Source organism: Pongo abelii, chromosome 16, assembly GCF_028885655.2.
Source record: "Pongo abelii isolate AG06213 chromosome 16, NHGRI_mPonAbe1-v2.0_pri, whole genome shotgun sequence".
In the NCBI taxonomy this organism is placed as follows: domain Eukaryota; kingdom Metazoa; phylum Chordata; class Mammalia; order Primates; family Hominidae; genus Pongo; species Pongo abelii.
The window spans coordinates 80,939,501-80,961,927 of record NC_072001.2 but is presented as its reverse complement, the minus strand read 5'-3'; the positions used below and the strand labels follow the sequence as shown (position 1 = coordinate 80,961,927).

At 54.4% G+C, this 22,427-nt stretch overlaps 1 protein-coding gene across 2 annotated transcripts in view; it reads left to right on the top strand.

The window, feature by feature from the left end:
• The window catches only part of LINGO1 (leucine rich repeat and Ig domain containing 1), an 87,266-nt gene that overhangs the window by 37,153 nt on the left and 27,686 nt on the right, over positions 1 to 22,427 (top strand). The window contains exon 4 of one of the 2 annotated variants that reach the window (XM_054531067.2): positions 16,039 to 16,127. The gene's annotated coding sequence lies outside the window, so the exon portion shown is untranslated. 2 annotated transcript variants of the gene reach the window in all.

The following is a 22,427-nucleotide window of genomic DNA, read 5'->3' as shown; positions in this document are numbered from 1 at the left end:
GGGACGGCAGGAAAGGGTCCTGTACAGAGCCATGACCAGCCCAGAGCATTAGGGTTTTTTCCTTGCAAATCTAACCCCATCAATCCCGGCTTATATGCTTCAGTGTCTCCCATTGCCCTACGGCTGAAGTCCCAGCTCCCTGAGGAAGCTTCACATCTAGTCCCGGCCAGCTTCTCCAGGCACCCAAGCTACTGCCCTTGCCCCCAGGGCTCCAACCTTAATGAATTTTTTAAATTCTTTACAATCTGTGACTTTTGCACCAAGCTGCTCCCTAATTTGACTCAATGACCACAATAAAATTGAATCCTGTGACTAGATAAAATCTCCACTCCACTCTCTTCCAGGGCCCACGGGCCCTTTGTGATCTGCCTGCCTCCCTTTCCCCTGCTCCTCTCCCACTCCGTCCTCGCTCAGTCTTCCAGCTCCTCTGTTGCGCCCGAGATCTTCACATTGCTGGTTTCATCATGTTCAGGACTCAGCTCAAGTGTACTCAACCTAAAGTAGCCTTCAGGTGACAGTCATCCTGGTTTGCCCAGAACCAAGGTGTCTCCTAAGATGCAAAACTCTTAGTGCTGAAAGCAGACATTCCCAGACAAATGGGGATGATTGGTCACCCTCATTTCTTTCCAGTCCCTACTGCCAGGCCTGCCTGCTTTTTTTTCTTCCTCTTTCTTTTGTTGGAAGTCCCAGTTTGTCAGTCTGTTATTACTCGAGGATCGGCTGCCTTCCCCTGGCCTTGAGCTGCCGGAGAACAAGCCTGCATCTGCTGGTTCAGCACTGAGTCCCCCTTGCCCGGAACCATGTGTGGTGAGAACGGTGCTCAGCACCAGCACCAGAGCATGCCTTGTCAGTGTTTGTTGAGCGAATGGGTGAAGCGTGTACACAGACTGTTTTCGTTGTGGACCTGGCCAAGCCTCTCCTCTCTGGGCCTCAGTTTCCCATCTGTACTACAAGGATGGGCTTTGGGAGTCCCAGAGAGGGCTCTCCAAGCCCCAGTGCCCCCAGATACAGCAAGGGAAGAGAAGGGCTACTGCCCAGCTCGGTGTGAAGGGCCGGGCGTGCGCCAGACTCCAGGGTGGGCGGGGCAGGGCGGCGCTGCTGAAGGAGAAGTGTCACAGCCCTCACCTTCCTAGACATCCCACCGTAACCTGAGGGCCATTTCTGGGCCAGGCCGTTGGTCCAGACCCCGGGTTGGGGGCATCCAGAGTGATGGTGCCGACTGCCAAGCCCCACTCCCCTCCCACCCCCGGGAAACAGATGGCCCAAGCTTGGGCGGGCGGCAGAGACGGGGACTGGCATTTGTGTGTGTGTGTGGTTTTTTAAAAATCTGACACATTTTTGTCACGTCTTGGTGCATCAGAACAGTAAAGGAGGCGGGAGTGTGAAGAATGTTTTAACTCGCAACTTTGTAACAGTTCCAGTTTCTCCGGGCCTCCTCCCCCTCCCTCAAGCCCCCGCGGCGGAGCCTCCAAGCCCATCTGTTCCCGAATCTCTACTCCCTGCCCCCCTACATCCATCCCTCCTTCCTTCAGTTGAGGGGGAGAAATCCTCAGAGGAAGCGGCTTGGGCCCTGGAGAGGACCCTGGGCAGGGAGGCGGGGGACCTACTTCTGGGCCTGGCTTTACCCCAGGCTCGCTGTGTGACCTTGTAGAGCTCTAACCCTCTCTGGGCCCCATCTGTGTGCTCCTAGGGGTCAAGCCTATCCCCTTTGGGGTTCCCTGATTCTGATAGTCATGGGAATGTCTGGGGAGAGGGGTTGAAAATGCAGAGTGTGCAGGAGGGATCAAGATGGGGAGTTTGGGGATTCAGGGCACCCAGGGAGAATGGCCCCAAGTGGTGGAGGGGCCACATTCATAAACACTGAGTGGGTCCCAACCTTCACTGTCGTTGGGCTTGGGGCTTGCGTTCCCCCACCCCCGGCCCCTCGTCCACCTAGCCTGCCCAGGGTGGTTCTTTCAAGATGCCCCATGGCTGGCTGAGGTCTGGGGCAGCTACCCTGAGGTCAGGGGAGGGAGGAGGAGCCAGGCAGTACCAGGGACCCAGGCATCCCTGTCTGTCTGTCTGAGCCCTAGGAAAAGAGACAGGATGAGTATCAAGCCTTAGAAGATTTGCTCCGCAGCTGCCATCCCTCCAGTCCCCAAGCTTGCCTGGCACTAGCTTCCATTTTATATGTCATGGAAATGCCAACTGTCCTCGAAAACCAAGAGTCCACACAGCTGGTAGGAGCTGACTTTAGGGGCATGAAGGGACAGTGTCCTGGGGCAGCTCAGCCAAGGCGAGGGCTCAAGCCTTGCTCCCTCACTCCACAGCTCAGAGACCAGGACTGCTGGGTACCTGTGCAGTAGCTTGGGATGGGGTGGGGCTGGCAGCCAGGGTGCCACTGCCAGGGACAAAGAAACCAGCTCCTGGCTGCACTCCTGTTTTCCCCATCCCTCCACACCTAACATGGAACTCCCAAGTCTAGGGCATGTATCATGGACAAAGCCAGAGGGACGGGGGAGGCAGAGGGTGCCTAACACACTCTTTTCTACCGGTAGGAGCTAGAAGCAGAGTTCAAAGGCTGCCCCAGAGTGCTGTTGACCACAGAAAGCCCCCCACTTAGGCGGAGGCAGCTTCTGAAAATCACCCCACATATCTATATCCTGGGCAGGGCCAAGGACAGGACTGGGAGTCCCTGCAGGAGGTGGTCTCGTGTGCCCAGGAGGGTGAGCTCTGGACAGGGCAGCCGAGGGAACCAACATGGCCCCCGTTGCAGCCCAAGCCCCAGACCCCAAGGCCCCTCTGAGCCGGTGCCACACGAGTCTCACCATATGGGCGCAGGGCGGCTGCGGGGGGAGGAGCTGGAGTTGCCATGAGAACCTGCACACTGGCATTTCCTCTTTTGGGGAGGCTGAACCATACTTCGCAGGCGGTGTAGGCTTCTGAATCCCATTTCTCTGTGTTTTTTAGGAAGGGAAAAAGGGCAGAGGAAGGGGGTGGAAAAAGACAAGGAGGGAGAGAGAGAGAGTCAGAGGCAGCCAGGAGGGAACAGCGGAGCTGTCTGGGGCTGCAAGGGTTGATCAGGGACCTCCTTTCCCCACAGCTCAGTCCAGGGCCAAAGTGGGGTCTGGAGTTCCCTCTGATTCGTTGTCCAGGCCTTGGGTAAACCTCTTCCTTAAAACACACAGCCCTGCATCCTGCCTGAGATTCAAGTCAACTCTTTGGGCCCTTTCTGGATTCCTTACTGTCACCCCTGTCCCCTGAGTGCCCAGCCCTGTGGGCAGCCACACTGGAAGCAGCAGAGGGTAGAGGACGCAGACCCTGCTCCCAGGGTCCCAGCAGGGGCAGGAGTCCACCCTAACCCGAGTCCACAGCAGACCTCCTGGGCTTTAGTAGCTTGGCAGTGGAACTCCACGTGGCCGGGGCAGATGTGGAAGGCTGCTTGGAGAACAGGAAACTACACAGAGGCAAGTAATGGGGAGGAGAAGGCTGGGAGGAGGGTGAGAAGGTGGGGAGCTGGCAGGAGAGGCCGGCGTCCACCCATCAGCCCCACCGTCTCGTCAGGGGCTGGGGCTGGGTTTCCTGAGAACACAGGCTTGGGGTAGACAGACCTGGGTGTGAATCTGGCTCCATCTCTTCATACCCCTGGCAAATGAACCTCATTAGGCCTCAGTGTCTCCAGTCTGTAAGATGGGGATGGTGGTACCTACCTTGAAGGTTTCCTGTGGTGTGCAGCCAGTGGAGCAGCCAGAGTGGCTGTCATTAAATGGCAGCTGCTGTTGGTATGGTCACTCAGGTCATGGTTGCCCGCATCCACTGGGGACATAGGGAGGAGCAAACAGATGTGGTCCTGATCCCGGAGGAGTGCCCACCTTGAGCAGAGGTGTGACGGTGGGACCCAGTGTGTCCATGTTTGGGGAGATGGCATTGTAGGGAGGGGCTATCCTGGCAGAGGAGAAGGTGGGATGGGAGGAAGAAGTCTATGAATGCTAAGTAGGCAGTTGGGAGCTGGGGCAGAACCAGCCTAGGCCCAACCCAGACCACATGGGCAGCTCTAAAGCAGAACCGACCCCGTGGAATCTCTAGCTCTTCTCCAGCTCCTCTTCCTGGAACTTCACCTGCTGTGTCTGGGGCAACCAGCCCTCCTTCCAGGAAGTTCCCTCCAGACCCTGCAAATGGAGCTGCCATGAAGAGAAGCCAGCACTGCGACATTGCTCTCTCAGAGCTTCCTCCGTGTGACACCCTCTGGACTGCCACTTCCCAGTTATAAATGGAGTTATGGATGGCTGTTTTTCCCTCCCCTAGGGACTGAGTGGGAACCCATGAGATGAATGGGCAAGCCTCCTTTAGGGTGTGTCTAGGGAAAACAGGAGAGAAGTCTGGCTTTGTTCCCTTGAGCAGAGAGGAAAGGGCGGTGGGGTGGAGCATCAGGGCCACCTCAGCTCTGGCTGGTGCCTCCAATAGCAACAGAGCCCAAGTATTGAGGCCTACTCTGTGCCAAGATCTTTACATCTCATTTCATTCTTACAATAACCAGGGAAGTAGCATTATTTCCATTTGACACCGGATGAGAAGACTGAGGCTCAGAAAAGGACAGTAACTTACCCAAGATTACCCAGCCAGTGGCAGCAGAGCCAGGGTTAGAACCCAGCTCTCGAGCCCTTTCCATGACCTCTCCAGGTCTCTCTTCTGTGACTCCCTCCACCTCTCACAGACTGAAGGCCCCTTTCTAGCATCTCCAGTGGGCCACAGTGAGGATTTCAGGGGCACTGTGCTAAGTGATGGGTTGGAAATTAGGAGAAATAGGTGCTGAGACCCCATCCCCAATCCCCACCAGCTGGGCTCTAACCATACCTAGCCAGCCTGAGGTAGCCCCAGGACCCCTCTACTTAGGGAAGAGCATGGTCTTGGCATCCAGTGGATTAAGACTGACTCTTAACTTTGCCACTCACTTACTCTGGTTCCCCCCAGCAAGTTTCTGGACCTTTCTGAGCCTCCCTTTTGTCATCCAGAAAATAGTGGCACTGGAGCAGTCAGGCTAGGCTAGGTTTTGCTGCAGTAACAAACGGCCTCAAAATTTCAGAGATTTCAAACAACTCATGGTCATTTCTCACCCGCATTCCAAGCATGGGATATCCACTCCTCATTGAGGACCCCAGGCTGAGGAAGTGCCTGCCATCTCGACCTGTGCATCCAGTTACCATGGCAGCAGGAAGAGGCGTGGCCAAGGCCACCCTGGGTCTTAAAGCCTTCTCTTGTAAGTGATACTTGTAACTTCCACTAATATGTCATTGGCCAAAAGCAAGTCACATGGCCATACCTAATGTTAAAGGGGACAGAGAACTGCAGTTCCGCACCAAGTTCCAAGAGGAAGAAAATTGGTATATTAGTTAACATTCCTTAATGACTCTCACAGGCAACTAGCACACAGGGATGCTGTGAACATTCAGTGAGCTGAATGGAATGGGAGCTTGGCACACAGAAGGTACCTAATAAATGTTACTCTTTTCCCCTCCACCCCCAGCCCCAAAGAGATCCAACCCCCCTTCCTTTCCGAGCCATCTCTTTCAGATGGACTGTTAGGGTTGATAGGCACTCCCTATGTTGAGCAGGAAGACTTTTGCTTCTGGTGTAGAAACAAGTAGCAGTTTCCCAAGCGGCACATGGCATGGTGGCAGCTAAGGCGGGAAGAGCGGACAGACACCCTCACTCCCAGCTGAGTAACCTGCCCCTGGTCCCGTGCCTTGTTTAACAGATGAAAAAGCAGCAGATACCAGTAATACCTTGACTTTATTAAGGGCTTCATAAGATCCAGATCAAATTACATCTCCTGCAATCGAACAGTTAATTCAATTTCACTCAACAAATGTTCCATTCAATACCAAGAGGGCCTGGGGTGGTCTGGATGGCCCACCAGGCTGGGGAGGCCCCTGTCACTCAGCAACTTCCCTCATTCCTCAGGAAGATACCATCCTCCCTGGCTGGAGGCCACAGGTCTGCCCTAGAGTCTGAGGTCAGTTCAAGATGAGTAGCCAAGGCCTGGTGGGGAGAGAACAACAGGTACGGACAGTGACTAAGGACTTTGGGGTCACTTGAGCTCACAGAAACCCGGAGCAGCAGATGGGGCCTCGAGACCCCTGGAATCCAGAGCCACCTTGACTATCAACCTTGAGTCCAAAACCACAAGGCTGTGTGACCTTGGGCAAGTCACTTTTCCTCTTTGGGACTCAGTCTCCCCCAATTAAGGGGTTGGCCTATGTCCGTGTCCCCACCTTTGACATCGGGATCCTGAGAGCTTCTTTGCCAATCTGCATTTCCCCCTTCCCAATCTGAGGTGGCTCAAATAGGAGAGAGACCTGATCCATCCACCCTGTGTGGGCCTACACCCACCGGGCTGGGCCCTGAGGGTCAAACCATGCACTCCCCGGCAGTAGCTCACAGTCAGGGAAGGAAACACAAAAGCCAGGTGGGGCGACAGAGGCACACTCCCTCCAGGAAGGCTCACTGATTGCCAGCCATGGCACAGACCGGACAGGCTGTAGGTTAAGCCCAGTTTCCTTCCCTCTTCCCGCACTGTGCTGGCCATTGACCACCACTGGGCTGGAAAAATCCAGGAGGACTCCCTGGTGAAGGAGGAATGGAAGCTGGACCCTGAACCACTTAGCTGGGCAGAGATGGGAGCAGGTTCCAGGTGGAGAACAGCAGGAGCAACAGCTGAGAGGTAGGGTATGTCTGGAGTGGGTGTGAGTGACAGACGTCACCTGGAGGATATATTGACACAGGGAAATGTGATTTCCGTGTTCTGGCAACACACACACACACACACACACACACACACACACTCCTTCCCCAGCTGCAGCTGTAGGTAAGAGATGTTGGAGTTGCTCAGGAAGACGGAAGAGCTGTCAGTCATAATTTCATAGTGCAGAGAAGGGATGTCCCTGGAAGCCCCAGAGACGCTTTCAAGTCCCCGGGGACTCTGGGAACAGACCCCCCTTCTACCCAATGAATCAATAATAGCAACAAGAATAGTAGTAACTCTTTTTGGCACTTTATTGTTAATGAAGCACTTTGGTATCCGTCATCTTATTCGATCCCTAGGGTGGCCCTGTGAGGCATAGTCTATCCCATTGATTTTCTGATTCACAGGGAAGGCAAAAGATGTACCCAAAGTGGGTGGGTCCACAGCATGCCCTTGCACTGTTTAACTCTGCGGTCTATTCGTGCCTGCTTTTCAGGAGTCTCTTGGGCCTTCATAGGGGGACATCTGCTCAGACAGTGGATAGAACAGGGCTCTGGCATGAATGGGATGTAGATTCTGGATTTTCCACTCTGTGGCCTTTCTTGACTTCACCAGAGTTTGAGACATGTCCCAAGGCTACCCTTGCTCAGCCTCAGCCTACAGTCTCTAAGGGCCTGACCAAACCCAGAGACCCAAAGACCTCAAACCTTAAGAGCACCAAACCCCCAATTCCTCTAGAGCCCTTTTCCCTTGAAACAAGGGCCAAAGCAGCTAGTTCAACAGGTAAAGGGGTCAGCCACGCACTGCCCCAGACTGTGATGTCTTCACTTGCTGGAGTTGCTCATCGATCAAGCACTCTTGAGTTTGTATGAGCTTGTTCTTCATTTGAAGCTGTTGTGATTTCAAGGACTTCAAACTGTGAGGCTAGCTTCACATACTTTGGAATCATTGCTTATTCATTCAGAGCATGACTTAAAGAACCCTGAACACCTAAATCCAACGTAGTGCCTTCTAGGTAGAAATTGACTGTTATCAGCCACTACTTGATACAAATTTAGGCTTTTGTCATTTGACCAGATGGAACTGTTACCACTTTTTCCGGATTTAGGTTGCCAGAAGCTCTGGGTATGCCCTGGGCCACCTGGTGTTAAGATTCTCCAGCCTCCTAGGCCAGTGACTTCGCCATTTGCTATTTTTAGGTCAGTGTGGTATCAATAGCTTGCTTAGTTCTAATGCAGCCTGCAAATTTTCAGAAAGAGGATGTTAACGCCTCCTTAGAGCTTCCATGTAGCTTTCTGAGCACTGTTCATTCAGTCTTCTGTCATTCATTCATTTATTCAAAAAATATTTCTTGAATGGCAGGCTCTGGGATACAGCAGTGAAACAGACAGCAAGCTCACAGCTACCTTTCCACAAGTGGAGAACTCTCTCTTCCCTACAATGCAGTTTCCACCAAAAGTGGCCTCTGCACGTGCACCCAAATACGTGAATCTGCTATAGCTGCTTTTTTTCCCGTCAGGATTTTCCTTCTCCACACTCCTTTTCTTCTTGACCCCTACCTTTGAAGCCCATCAGTGAGGCCAGATCCACTCTGGACCTAGCCTCTGAAATGTCTACTTGCCCTGCAGTAGCAAAGGCTCAGGGATGGGCTTGGGAGAGCCACCAAACCCAAGCACCCAGACTCTCCCACCCTCTCTTTCCCATACCCCACCTCCCAGTCCTTATCCTATCACCTGTGTTAGCCATATACAGCCTCTGCCCTCTGTGAGCACCCTGCAGGACTTCCTCACTGCCTCCAGCATACCTTCAGCCCCTGCCTTCACCCCATCCCCATCTTGAGATTCTCCATCTTTGGATGCAGCCCCCAGTCCTACCCTGGCCTAGCCCCTCTACTGGGCAACTCCAGTCTGCCCTCTTCCCCATTGCGGGTGTGGTTTGCCGAACAGGAGGAAATGGGAGTCCATGACAGACAAGGGTCCTGCCTAGATTGAACCCAGCCCTGGCCTCTGGGTTCTGATGGGCTGACTCACACTGCTCAGCCCAGACAAACCTGTGGGGTCCAGGCTGCCCCCTGCCGGATGCCCAGGGTTGCTATGGCGACCCTCTGCTAGTCTTCCCTGCATGGAGACAATCACAAAATAATAGCAGGGACTATTTTATTCTGTGTCCCACCTGGGAGCCATTTAAGCCTCTCCACTCCTTTTGACACATAATATTTTTTTTTTTTGCTTTTAAGATTATTCCTTCTCTTCCCCCTCACTTCAAACCTCCATGGCATAGTCTCTGAAAGCCTTGAGTCTTAAACACATACACACATACATGCATGCACGTGCTGTACACAGGCTTACACACCACGCCGTAGACATCACATCGGCCACCCCAGTGCCTGTTAATTGGCAACAAAGCCCCAGGGCCAGCAAAGCACCTTCATCTCACATTGTTCACCACTTAACAGTTTGCAAAGCCCTTTTACCTCTGAGCTCATGTGAGAACATGTGGGTGGTATTTATCACCTCTCCCATTTTCCACGGAGAACACTGAGGCTTGGGATTTGGGGGGCATTGGCCAATGTTACCCAGTGGCTGGGTGGACCTGGAACTAAGTTTTGCTGGCTCTCTAGTTGTGTTTTGCCATAACCAACCCCCTGGGGTGATAGAGTTGGTGGTAGGAGTCGGGGGGAAAGATCTCCACCCTCTCATCATCTCCACTCTCCACTTGGTGGCCATCACCTGCTCATCCATGAGCAGTGTTGGGGGCTGCTGCACTCGGGGGCGGGGCAGGCTGTGAGAGTCCAGCCTCAGCAAGAGTCCTGCCTGCCGCACCAGATTCCAGAGCCCCTAACTGCCCTCTGGGTTCCCTTGGTTTCTGTCCTCCAGCTAGAAACCTTCCTCAGTACCCCTAGCCCCAGCTGACCCAGCTCTCTACCCTGACCCAGAAGCCAGAGTGCCCTACCCCTCAGCTCCTTCCTGAACCCCCTTCCTCCTCCAAATCACTCTCTTCTTTCCACGTGGTACCCCTGAATCTTTGCTCTCCTGGTCCCTGGGTGGAAATGACCTTGCTGTTTCTCCCTGGTGACTTCCATCTCTGATGGTTGGTCCCATATTACAGACTCACGTGGGTATTTGTCTCAACCTTTCATTTGTACTAAACAGGCATTTCCACTGACTGCACATGTGTGTTTCCATCAGCCAGACGTATCTTTCATAAAGTCCTCTGTCTTACCAAATAATGGACATTTACATTGTATACAGGCATCACCGCCCAACATGTTTACTTTGAATTTATGAACATTTACATAGACCACACATTTGCCTAGAACATTCCCATTTATATGACCGTGTGTGTTGCTATTAAAACACGTTTACATTGGCCAGCCAAGGACAGTTCTGGGTTTGCAGACAATACAGACTGCTAGCCTATGTCACTACCACGTCTAGTCCAGATGATCTCTCTTAGCTTGGAGGATTAAGGGTCATTTCTTGGATGTGTCTGAAAGGTACTTCCCTATGTTTGGACTTGGGGTTCCATGGACCAGGACCCACAATAGCACGTGCAGAGCTGAGGGGTTCTGGGATGTGTGTGCAGGATTCCTGGAGGCCACTGGGGTGTGTGGCTGCAGGTTTGAGACCAAGGCCTGGGTTCCTGTTGTCTCTCTCTTTGGGAACTCTGTTTAGCAGGGCAGCAGGGAGCAGACTGGGGTCCCAGAGAATCAGGGGTCTGCCTGAGGTCTCCAGCCCTGGAGAACAGGGTGCACAAGGGGTGACCCGTGGGAAATGGGTATGCCCTGGGCCACCATGGGTGAGTCAGCGTGGTCCCGGGGGGCCTCAGTCCCACTTCATTTATTCTACCTACAGCTCCCCCTTTCATAGCAAGGCCTCTGAGGCCCAAAGAGGTCAGGCCAGAAGCTGAGACAAGCTGGGCCTGGATCTCTGTCCCCTTTGACCACAGGTTGGGGCCAGGATCAGGCTGGGTCCTGCTGTGGCTAGAACTGCTGTTTAAAGTTCTCTTGGCAGCAACAGTCAACATGGGAGTAGAGCCCAGCCTTGGAGTAAGAACATGGACAAATGTGAGTTCAGAGCTCAGCTCCACCAGTTTTCAGCCGGATGGGGAGTGGGGAAGGTGTGCAGCTGACACAGTGGCCATGTGCATGGTTGTGTGAGTGGACATTGCTGCTCTACTGGCCTGGCTGTGTGACAGTAGCTGGGCTAGTGACTTGCCTTCTTTGAGCCTCAGTTTTCCCCTCTGTACACTGTTGCCAGTCATGGATCTGCCTCACAGGTTCACTTCATGTGAAGTGTCTAGCACAGTGCCTGGAACGCAGCCGGTGCTCCTTCAATGCTAACTTTTATGGTTAATGTTAATACTACAATTATTATTGTATCTGGGTGATCTTGGGACTCAGTCTCCTCATCTGTAAAATGGGGTTAATGATGATACTGAGGGCCCCAGCTCCCCACACCTGATACCAAAGTCCTCCCCACTTACCGCCCTCTCCCTGTGGCTGCTGTCTGACTGCCCTTTCCTTCCCAGATGCCTCACGACAGAGCCCAGAGAGGGAGGAAAGAAGGAGGCAAGGAAATAGATATCTCACTGTCCGTCCATCAGTTAGCAATGGTGGCAGCAATTTTCATAGAGAAAGGGAATGTGCAACGTAGCCAAAACAATATTTCCTCTGTGACTCCAGCAGCCCAGCTGTTCCCTTCCAGGAAAAGTGCTGAGGGCCAAAAAGAAAATAAAGGGAACAATGAGAGAGAGACAAGGAAAGAAGAGAAGGAGGGGTGAGAGGGAAGGGCAAAGCAGTTAGGGACAAGAAGGGCGTGGGGCGGGGGAGCACAGAGGTGTGCAAGGTTTTGCCAGGACCTTTCCTGGGCTGCCTGGAACAGCACTCCGCAAGGCTGCCATTGACCCAGCCCCTGCTCTGACCTGCCAGCTGCCAGCAGGCCCACCCTGCAGGAACCTGGGTTCAAAGGCAATTGTGATCCTTAGCACTGTAATTGTGCAGACTCCACTTTGTCCAGCCTCCACACTCACACCTGCCATTCCCTCCTGCTAGTTTGACCCCCTCTCTGCCTGTCAGGATCCTACGACTCCTGCAAGACTGTCTCCTCCAGGGAGACCCCTGGGATTCCATCCCCCCACCCCACCCCCAGCTGGCTTTCCCTTCTCTTCCACATCTGATCACCACCCACCTTGGGTCAGATCTTCCTGTGAGCTGGGTCTACCTCTCCCCTGGACTGTGCTGTGGCAGACTGACCCTTTCATCCCTGGCTTCCTAATGTCTCCTGTCAGGGACAGGACAGTCCAGGGGGCATAACCAGGACCTGATCCGAGAGCCACCCTGCCCATCCCTAGACTCCCACCAGTGAAGCTCCTGACACTGTCCTTCCAGCCTCAGTGGGAGTGCCTGTAAACTAGGCAAGTGGACCAGAGAGCTCCAAGCCCCCCACCCCACACCCGCCAGCCCCGAGCCCTCCCGCACCTCCATACTTGTTAGCTAGAGTGAATGCCGGGCTCCTGTCCCAGCTCCACTGCTCACTTCACCATGACCTTAGGCAAGCTCCTTAGCCTCCCCATGCCTGTTCCCTCCCCTGTAAAGTGGGGATACTCACAGAACCTTCCTCATAGGGCCATTGAGAGTATGAAATGAGTAAATGCCTAGATTCTAGGCCGGCCCTGGTGTCTGCTGACCCAGGGGAAAGGGTTGATAGATATTAGACATTATTAATGTTTCCCAGGCTCTGTAGTGAGGGTCTGCCTCCTTTCTGGGCACAGTTTAGAAGAGCCCACCATCCCTGGCTGTCAGCTAATCCCGTCCAGTCACTTCTGACTATCAAAGCTCCCATCCCTTCCTGGGGTGCTCCTGGGGACAGAGAAGCCCCAGGTTGTGGGGATGGAGATGAACGAATAATCAGGGCAGACCCTGGCAGGGGACAAGGTGGGTTTATGCTCTGCCACATCTGCCCCAAGGAGAGAGAGCTGGCCCCTGGTCTGTCCCTCCTGGAAGTGGGGGAAACCTCAGGTTCCTGCCTGTGTGTGCCCCACCTGCTTACAGACTTACCGTATTTGGGGTGCAGAGAGGAGGGAAGAAGCTCTCACTTTGCTATGAGTCACAGCAGAGTCTCCTCCCTCTTCTCGCCTTCCCTGCCCCCTAGCCCTCTTGGTCACCGTGACAGAGGGGTGCTGGGAGGCAGAACTCCTATGGGGACGAAACCAGAGGGTGGCCAGCATGGGTGCCATGTCCATCCTGGGGAGGCGCCTCCATGTAGGTCTGGGTCCCCCACCCACTGCTGTGTGGCAGGGCGGGGTGGAGTCCCTTACAGGTCACATGCCTGGACCAGACACATTTCCTTGATGTGCAGCTAGGCACAGTTGGGGACAATTGGTGCCTTTATTGACTATTTTACTACTTTACTGGGCCTAGAAGGTGGGGCAGGGGTGTGGATGTATTTGCCCCTTGGCAGCTGGGTGTCTGTTCCATCACACGCCACCAGGCTCTTGCTGAAGCCCCTTCAACCACCCTTTTATCTCGCCCACTCCCCAGCCTCTAAATGAGGCAGACACCATCTCTGCTTTGCAGATGGAGAAACCCAGGCCGCTCATGCACTTGTTCATTCACAGGACTCACCCTGGGCTACCAGCCACACCGAGGCCACCTGGCGCCCCCAGGCAGTGGAGGTGTCTAAGGGCACTTGGGATCTTACACTCCTGGGCTGTCCCCTTCGTGAGTGAGGTTAGCTAATGTCCACCACAAAGGGAGAATTACCAGCAAGGCCTTGAGCTTTGCTCCTGTTTACACTTCAGTTCCCAGTGCACACGGCTGGCTTCAGGAAAGGCCACCAGCTCTTCTAAAGTGGTTCTGGAGCCAGCTCTCTGGTGGGACCAGGAAGACGTGTATGGGATGCAGAGTGCGGGCAGACTCAGAACTGAGGCCCATGGAGGCAGCAGCCCTGTGTTCACCAGTCAGAGACCCACTGGCCTAGGGATGGGAGGATGAACACAGTAGCCCTGAATTTGTTTACGATGTTTTCCACACTTCAGGCATTAGCTGGCATTTATCGTTAGCCATGAGGCGTGCACGTCCACCTCGCTCTACCTTCAGCACGTTAAGTAAATGTGACTCTGCTGCCAAGTTTAAGCCTAGAAAGAGAGATGGGCACTGTTCTACTGAGTGGCCTGGGTAGCTCTTGGGAGAGAGGCAGTGATAAGGAGTGGGCCTCAGGGCCATGCTTCCACCCTATCCCACCCACCCCACTGTGTGCCCTGGGGCCTGCCATCCCAGCGTCTTGGGCTGGGACAAGCCCAAGTGTGTGGAGTCCCTACAAGCTGGCTGGCCAGGGCTCCTTCCTCCCAGTGCCCTCAGCCCCTGGTGTTGGGAATGGGTGGGCACTGCTCCCTGCACGGCCCGTTCTGAGCGTGTATGTTTGGGAGGAGGGGTGTCTGGAAGTGCAGAGAGGGGTCCACAGCCTGTGAGTCACTGGGAACTTCCTGAGAGCGCACCAGGCCTCTCTCCCCACTCCTGATGAGCCACCAGCATGCAGGTATTTATGGCTGGTTTTCACGCCCCAGCAGGTGGTGTGAACACACTGTGTCTGAGTGTAAACGCCCATGTTTTGATTTGAGAGTGTGGGGAGCCCTCCCATCGTCTGGGGCCTTCTAGATCTCTCCACCTCGGGCTGCCGGCCTGAGCCACATTGTTTATCCCATAGAGGAGAGCCCACCCAGGGGCCCTTTATCCAACCCTAAACCGCTCGTCACCAGGGCCAGGCCTGGCCACTGGTCCTGGCTCCACCAGTGCAACTTACCTCACCCCTCTTAGCCCCAGTTTTCTCGTCTGTGAAATGGGCACAGCAGCCACTTCTGTGTTTGCTGGAGGGATTGAGGGAGGCAGCGAGCGCTGTGTCCCTCAGCTTCCGAAGTGGCCAGTGAGAGGCCGACCCGGGCTCAGCCTGCCCCTGGGCTTAGCTCTGCTCTGGGGCCCATTGCCTGTCATATTCCGGGTCCATGTCCTGGGCTCTGTCTTGCTCTCCTGGTATCGCTAGCACCTCCACCAATGCCGTCCTTATTTCCCAGGTGACGGAAATACCACAGGCAGGTGGTGGGCTCAGAAGAAGCAGGTAGATGCTCAAGCCTGTCTGGGGACCCCTGGAACCAGGGTACCCCTCCTCAGCCACCTCCCTGCAGGCTCAGGGCAGCCATGTTGAGGGGGTTGTGCTTCCAGGATGGCCTGGGCAGAGAAGGGATGGAGAGAGAGGGCACAGCCTGGGTACAGCTGTGGCTCCTCCAGCACAGCTAGGAAGCCCTGAATGGGGGCTTTTGCCTGTGGACTGGTGAAGGAGCTGCAGAAAAGTTCTGCTCGGGACACGTACCCTGACACACACGACAGAGACACCATACACATGTTCAACATGACACATACCACAGAGATCTACAACACAACACAGCTACGTGTCCTTCCTAAACTCCCCAGAGTAGATACATTCGCAAAGCAGACGCCGCTGCCCCAGCTAGACTCACGGTCACAAGGGCTCTCCCCTGGAGGGCTCATGAGTGCCGGGCCCTGCCCCGAGGCTCTGATGGATTCTCCCGGCGTGTCCTCACCACTCTTTGGAGCAGGTGCCACATTCAGGAATGAGGGCAGAGCGGGGAGGGACTTGGCCGAGTGCTCTGCCCAGAGGAGTCCACATTTCAGGAGGTCCTTGAGCCATTGCACCCCCGCCCCCATTTCCCTGTTTACAGCTGTCACCCCCTGCCCCCTTCCATGCTGGAGCAGGAAGAGGTGGGAATGAAAATTGTCCTCCCTGGACGCGGCACCAGACTCGGGAAGGAAGCTTTCCCTTGGGTTTGCTGCCCCTGGGCCAGGGCTGTGGGTGCTGCCCTCTGGGGGTTAAGCCCTGAACCATGGTGCTGGGGTGGCCACCTTCAGTACCCCCACCTCCATGCCCCCCATGTGATGAGGGAGTTTCTCGGACACTTTGCCCATAACCAAAGGGATGGCATGCCCGAGAATGGCAGGGAAGTGGGTGGCAGGCCAAGGAGCCAGGAGAGCCCCTGCAGAAGCTCTGCAGGCCTGAGGCTCCCAGCTTTCCGTCCCGCCATCCAACCCCGATGCCCCATGGGCCTCTCGGCGCCTCCCTGTAACCGGACCATTGCTGGTGTCCCAGCAGCCCTTATCAAGGTCTGACCTAGACAGGGAGGTGAAAGGGCCCTTCCCACTGTGGACCTCCCTACCCTGAGGTTTGCCTCTGTCCCCAGTCCTGCCCCGGGGCCCTGGGTCTCCCCTGACCCTGTGGACAGCCCTGCTCTCCTGCCTGTTTCAGCCCACACAGCCGTCCTGCTCCCAGCACCATCCAGGGGACCTGAAAGACATCTCCATCCCCTTTCTGACCAGGCCGCCCCGACTGATACTGTAAGTGCCAGCCCCAGCTGCCCCCACCCTGATAAGCGGGTGACAGACGGGCAGGTGTCCAGGGCACGGGAAGTTCTTGGGCAGGAAGAGAGCTCCTGGGAATGCCACACCACCATACCACAGTGACTGTCAGAGAGTGCGCTGAGTGTGAGTCTCTGTCTCCTCCCAGAGCTAAGTCCAGTGGTGTGGGAAGAGGCACCAAGCCCAGGCTCCACAAGCTTCCTTGCTGACTTGCTGCGTGGCCTCAGGCAGCTAAGGCACCTCTCTGTGCATCTGCAAAGAGGCCTCAGCAGGATAGACCAAGGCTGCACAAGTGAGATAAGGGGAGCAGAGAGGACCCCTGGGAGAAGAGGCTCAAAGTGTATTTGATAAGAATTTTCGGGATGCCCTATTTTCCTCTGGGAGAAGGGAACCACTTGCAGAAGTAATGCCCTGCTGGGGGATTTCCGGACCCGGAGAGGAACCTGTCTGCTGCCCAAGCCCAAGTGCCGGTCCCAGCCTTGCTCCCTGTGTGGTATGGAGCAGATTATGGGGGCTCTGAAGGGCTTCCTAGGGCCAGGTTGGGGAGAGGGGCACCTTCCCTAGGCCCAGACTGCCCTCCTTGCCTTCGTGTGGCCCTTGGCAGAGCTGAGCACTCCATGGGCACCTAAGTGTCCAAATTAGGCTGCCTGGAAGGGAACATCTCAGAGACTGCAGAACCCCGGCCTGAGGGGAAGTGGGCTTCCAAGCTCTTCACATAGAGGAGCCAAAATGCCAAGCTTCCCAGCTGTTCTATCCTCCTTCCTCCCTCTCCCCACACCATGGGGCCTCTCCCTATTGGCAGCTCTGACTCCAGAGCAGAGGCTTGCCTCTGTTTCCCTCCTCCACTCCCTGGGGGTGGGGGTCCCCCGTGTGTGGTGAAGCCTAGGATGAACCAAGCCCTGGCAACTGGACACCTTCCCCCTCCGCAGCTGTCTCCCCTCCCACTGCTGTCCTCGACTCAGGTCTTAATGGAGCGTAAACAGCCAGGCGGAGGGAAGCCTCATTAGGCCTGATCTAATTAGGAGCCCCTGAGATGGGGGTGGAAGGCGGAGGTGGAGGAGCGCCCCATTCATGAGGACCTACTGTCCACAAGAAATGTCACACGCATATGCTCTTAGAACCCTTCCCACAACCCTCCAAGATAGGCATGAGTATCCCCAGGTGGCATGAATGGAAAGTGGCTCAGAGAGGGCAGGTGACTTGCCCAAGACCACTCTGCCAACAGGTGACTTCCCTGGGATGTGCACCCTGAGTGTCTGACCCCAGTGTCTAGTTCTTCCCAGCATCCCAGCTGGCCTCAGCCTATCAGGCTGGGCAGGGCCTCTGACATCCTCTGTGGCAAGTTTGTCCAGCTGCTATCTGAACCCACAGTGCTGGGACAGCCACAGCCCCGTTTCTGGCTCTCTGTGTCTCTGGGCCTCTTCTCTCTCCCAGCACCACCTGACTCCACAGTGGGTCAAGATGGTAGGAGACAGGGTGTGGGGCCAGTCAGGCTCTCAGCCTCCTACCACGCCCACTCCTCATCTGTCTCCTTCTGTAATCAGGGAGGGTGTAGGGGGAGCCCATGCAGTGCCAAGAGGCCGGCCGCCCCTTCGTTAGTCTTAGCTAACAAGCTGTTTATGGGTGCGACATGACACCTGCTTTCTTCTTTATAACTTCAATAATTTATAGGCATATTATCGGCCAAGCAGCCACCCTGGGTCCCAGCCAGACGGGCCGGGGCGATGCAGCCAGGTGCCTCTGCCGATATTTACTCTCTCCCACCATCAATTATTAAGGAGCACTCCTTCGTTTTTGCACATAATTACATGCACCGTTATGGTTCAAACTCCCCTGCTCTTAATCTCTCTGGAGAGGGGCCCAGCCTACCCAACAGGGCTGAGATGGCATGGGGACCCATCAGCTGGAGGAGAAGGCAGGCAGCCACCCTACCTGGGCGAGAGGTGGTGGCAGCCTCAGCCCCACACCCCGCTCTCAGCTGAGCTGGCACCTCCTTGGCCAGCAGCGGCCTTCCTCAGGGCTGGCTGTCTCTCCCCTCCATCCCAGGGCCCAGCCTTTGCACCTGCTGTTCTGCCTGGAGCACCAGCCTCTACCTTCTGTGTACCTGACTGATCCCAACCCATCCTTTGATTTCAGCTCAGCCATTGCTTCCTCCTGGATGTCTGACCTGCCTGCTGTGTGTGTGCAGCCCCACCCCCACTTCTCCCACCTCAGCCTGGATCACACTAGGTTGAGTCTTACCTGCCAGACCATGGGCTTTGGGGCCTAGAGAAAACTGTGGCAAATGTTTGGCATTTGATGAATGAATAAATGAATGAATGAATGAATGAATGAGGAGATGAATGGATGGATGCCTCCACCTGTCTCACCACCAGTGAGCCCACTGAAGCATTTGCCTTCACCCTCCTCCCCCAGGAAGCCTCTCCTGTTTGCTCCACCTCCTCTGGACTCCTCCAGACTCTCCTGGTCTGTGCCGAGATCCCGAGATCCCCCAGTGGGCACCAAGGCCTGGTCTGTCCATCTGTGTCCCCAACACCAAACAGAGGACAGATCAGAATGGAGGGAGGGTACATCCTGACAATCTCAGCTGTCAGTGTGACCTGGGGAAGTTGCTCACCCTCCCTGATCCTGTTTCCTCACTGCTAAATGAGGATAATAACAGTCCCTACTTTACAGGGTGTGATTGAGGCTTATATGAGATAATTTGTAAAAGCACCTAGTATGTGGCCTAGCGTGCCAGAGGTGCTCAAGCAATATCCTTAACCTCACCCGTTGTCTGTCCGTGAATTGAGCCCATGTGAAATTGAACCATACTGAATTACGTTGGATTGAATTGTCTTATTTAAGCCTTCTCTTGTCGACACTTCCTTGTTTTTAGTCTCCCCTGCCATGTAGCTGGGACCAGGCTTGGCTCACAGGGTCTCTGCAAATATTCCAGGTTGATTTATCAAGACTTTGCGAGTCTCTCAAGCCACATCTATCAAGGGAAAGGAGTGAGTGTCTCCCAAGTCACAGAAAAATAAACTGAGGCCAGGGAAATAATGTGGACTCCTCCAAGTTAATGACAGAGTGAGGAACCGGGCCCTGGCTTCCCGCTAGGCTGGAAAGCCCAGGAATATCTCCCTGGATTCTGTGTGCCTCAGTTTCCCCACTGTAAGAAGAGATAGTAATAGAAGGGAGCCCATAGCGTTGCTGAGAGGATTGAGCGGGTTGCTGAGTGAGTGGATAACACACTTAGAACCACCGTGCTGCTCATGGTATGGGGTTCAAAGTGTGGGGATCAGGATAGACCTGACTCTGCCACCTCCCCTTCTCTTTCCCTAGAGGTGAAAGTCCTCTGGAATTGGTATTAATCACTGTCCTGCATGTTTTAATACTTTTCCTATATTTGTAGGTATCCATATTCAGTTTATAGGGCTTGGGGCTTGTTTTTAAACTTGAGATAAATGATATAACTTGTACATATGTTTTTTCCTCCACATCGTGTTTATGAGATCACCTATGCTGATGCAAGTAACTCCAGCATAGCTGTTTTCACTGCTGCATAGTATTCCATTGTGCGAATGTACCACGTTCTGTACATTCCTTTTCCCGATGATGAGCACTTAGGCCATTTCCTGTTTTTCGCTATAACAATCCTGCCATGCGCGCTCCTCTGCTTGCCTTCATGTGCTCATGCCTCAGGGAATTGCTGGGTCATAGGGTGTGCATCTTTTCACCTTTACTGGATAACCACCAAGTTGCCGGGCCATTCCTTGCCCCCCTTGAGAGCAGACACTTTGCCTGCCTTATCTCAATGCCCTCGCCACACTGGGAGAAAGGAGTTATTATACCCATTTTACAGATGGAGCATGAGTTTAGTTATCTATTGCTGCATAACAAGTCACTCCAAAACTTAGCTTAAAACAGCAAATATTTATTACCTCCCAGTTTCAGTAAGTTGGGAATCCAGGTGAGGCTTAGCTGGGTACCTCTAGCTCAGGGTCTCTCACAAGGCTCCTATTTAGACATCAGCCAGAGCTTCAGTCATCTCAAGGCTCAACTCAAAGAGGAGCTGTTTCCAAGCTCACTCGAGTGGCTATTGGAAGGTCCCAGGGCCTCATGGGGGGTTGACTAGAGACATCAGTTCCTTTCCATGTGGGCTTCTCGTAACATGGCAACTGGCCCTCCTCATAGCAAAAAGCAAGTGATCGAGAAAAGGTACACAAGATGGAAACCACAGTTGTTTTGTAATCTAATCTCAGGAGTGACATTGTGTCACTTCTGCTGTATTCTATTCACTAAAAGTGGGTCCACTGATCCAGCCCACACTGAAGGGGAGGGGATTACACAAGCAGGGCAATACCAGAAGGCAGGGACCACTGGGAGTCCTCTTAGGGGCTGCCTATCACTGGGCAACTGAGACTCAGAGAGGTAAAGTGACTTGCCTAGGGTGACACAGGAGTCAGAGGCAGAGTCAGAACTGGAACCCAAGACTGCCTGGCCCTGATGCTGGGCACCTTTTGAGCCACTATGCTGCTTTTGACTTAATAACAGGCTCTGACTTAAGTTAATAAACAAGTCTCCTGCACAACAGAACTTAAGGCAAGCGCTTAATGAATGGATTTGCTAATAGTGCTGCCTGTTTGCACACATTAGCTCAAATTCCCCCTGACATGATCCATGGGGACAGCCGAGCCAGGCTCTCAGGAGGAGCCTCTCTGCCAAGCACAGAGCCCAAGTTCCCATGGAGCCAGGGAGTGATCTCCTTACATTTTCTATTTGTTTTTTTTGTTTTTGCTCCTAATTTAATTTTTTTTAAAGGCGTGCACACTTCCTTGACTTCTTAAGAACAGCTAACTGCATCCCACAGTAACTCAAGGTCAGGAACACTGGGTGTTTTCCTGGAGGGACTTCAGGGGGGTAGTGCTGAGGGGCCCTTTACGGACTGGCCCCAGACCAATTTCTTGCTTCTCAGCCACTGTAGACACAGCGGCCAGGCCACCCAGTGCAGAAGGGCCATGGCAGCACTGAGTGGGGGCCAGGCCCAGACCTCATTTCTCTGCCAGGGCTTCTGTCTTGAGTTCTCCAAGAGCCTTTGGGCCTCCCCTGATTCCCAGTGAGATTCCCAGGAGGGGAGGCTGCTGACTATGTTGCTTCTAGACAAGTGACATGTCACTGGTGCTGAAACATTTCCTTGGAGGAATGGGTGCCCAAAGCCCCAAGGTGAGAGGGAGTAAGAAGTATGGATTCAAGAGTATCCCTGCCCCCATGCCCTGGCCCTCCTCTCTAGGGGAATCTACTGGGCCTTCCTGATTAAGAGACTTCAGTCGGGTGTAATTTGCAGACATCAGACCCTCTGGAATCAGGGCTGTGGGCTGGCTGTGGAAACTGGAGGAGACAAGATGAATCCATGCCCTCAGGGTGTTCCTGATTCTCAGGCGACAGAGAATGTCCAGGTGTCTCCGAGTGGGAACGCTGAAAGGGACCTTAGGATAGAGCCCTGACTTTACAGAGGAGGGGTCAGGAGGCAGCCAGTGACCATGACAGTCAGTATGATCACCTAAAAATACCTGCATTTATCAAGCTCCTACTACATCAGCATCAGGTAGATACCAGCCACACGTTAAGTCATGAGACCCTCACATCACCCCGTGAAACCGACATTATCTTACAGAGGAGGAAACTGAGACTCAGAAAGGTGTCCAGGGACACACAGCCCCGCCTGAGGGGAAGGTGAGGTTCTCAGCAGGTTTTTGGAAGGAGGGGGACACACAGGGACCTGAATTGGAAGGGGAGAGGATTTGAGGGGCTGAGAAAGCTATCGATGACAAGACAAGCATGAAGTAAATGCTAGGGAAGAGGATGCCCCAGTTAAGGGGGGTGGGCCTCCCACACCCTTGCCCTTGAGTCTTGGCCTCAGCCTGCACCCACCATGGATGTTCCCTGGGAACCTGCATATCTCCACACCAACTTGAGCCAGCCACTGTGGGGAGAGAACCCCTCCAGGTGAGCCCCTGTGCCTTCCCCATGTTGGCTGCCCCATGCAGGATGTGGAGGATCCAGACTTGGGCAGCACTGGATGAGGGACTTTCCTTTAAGATACTCAGGCCTGACCCTTTGTGACATGCTTACATGGGAAGCTGGTGTCCTCAAGTCCCCTCTGACTCTCGAGGAGGGGGTCAGAAGGGGGCAGGAAGGCTCTATACCTGGCCACATCTCCAGGACCACCTCCAAGAAGGGACTGTCCCACTAGCCCCCTCAGGTGCCTCCATCCCTGGCTGGCCTCCACAGTGCACC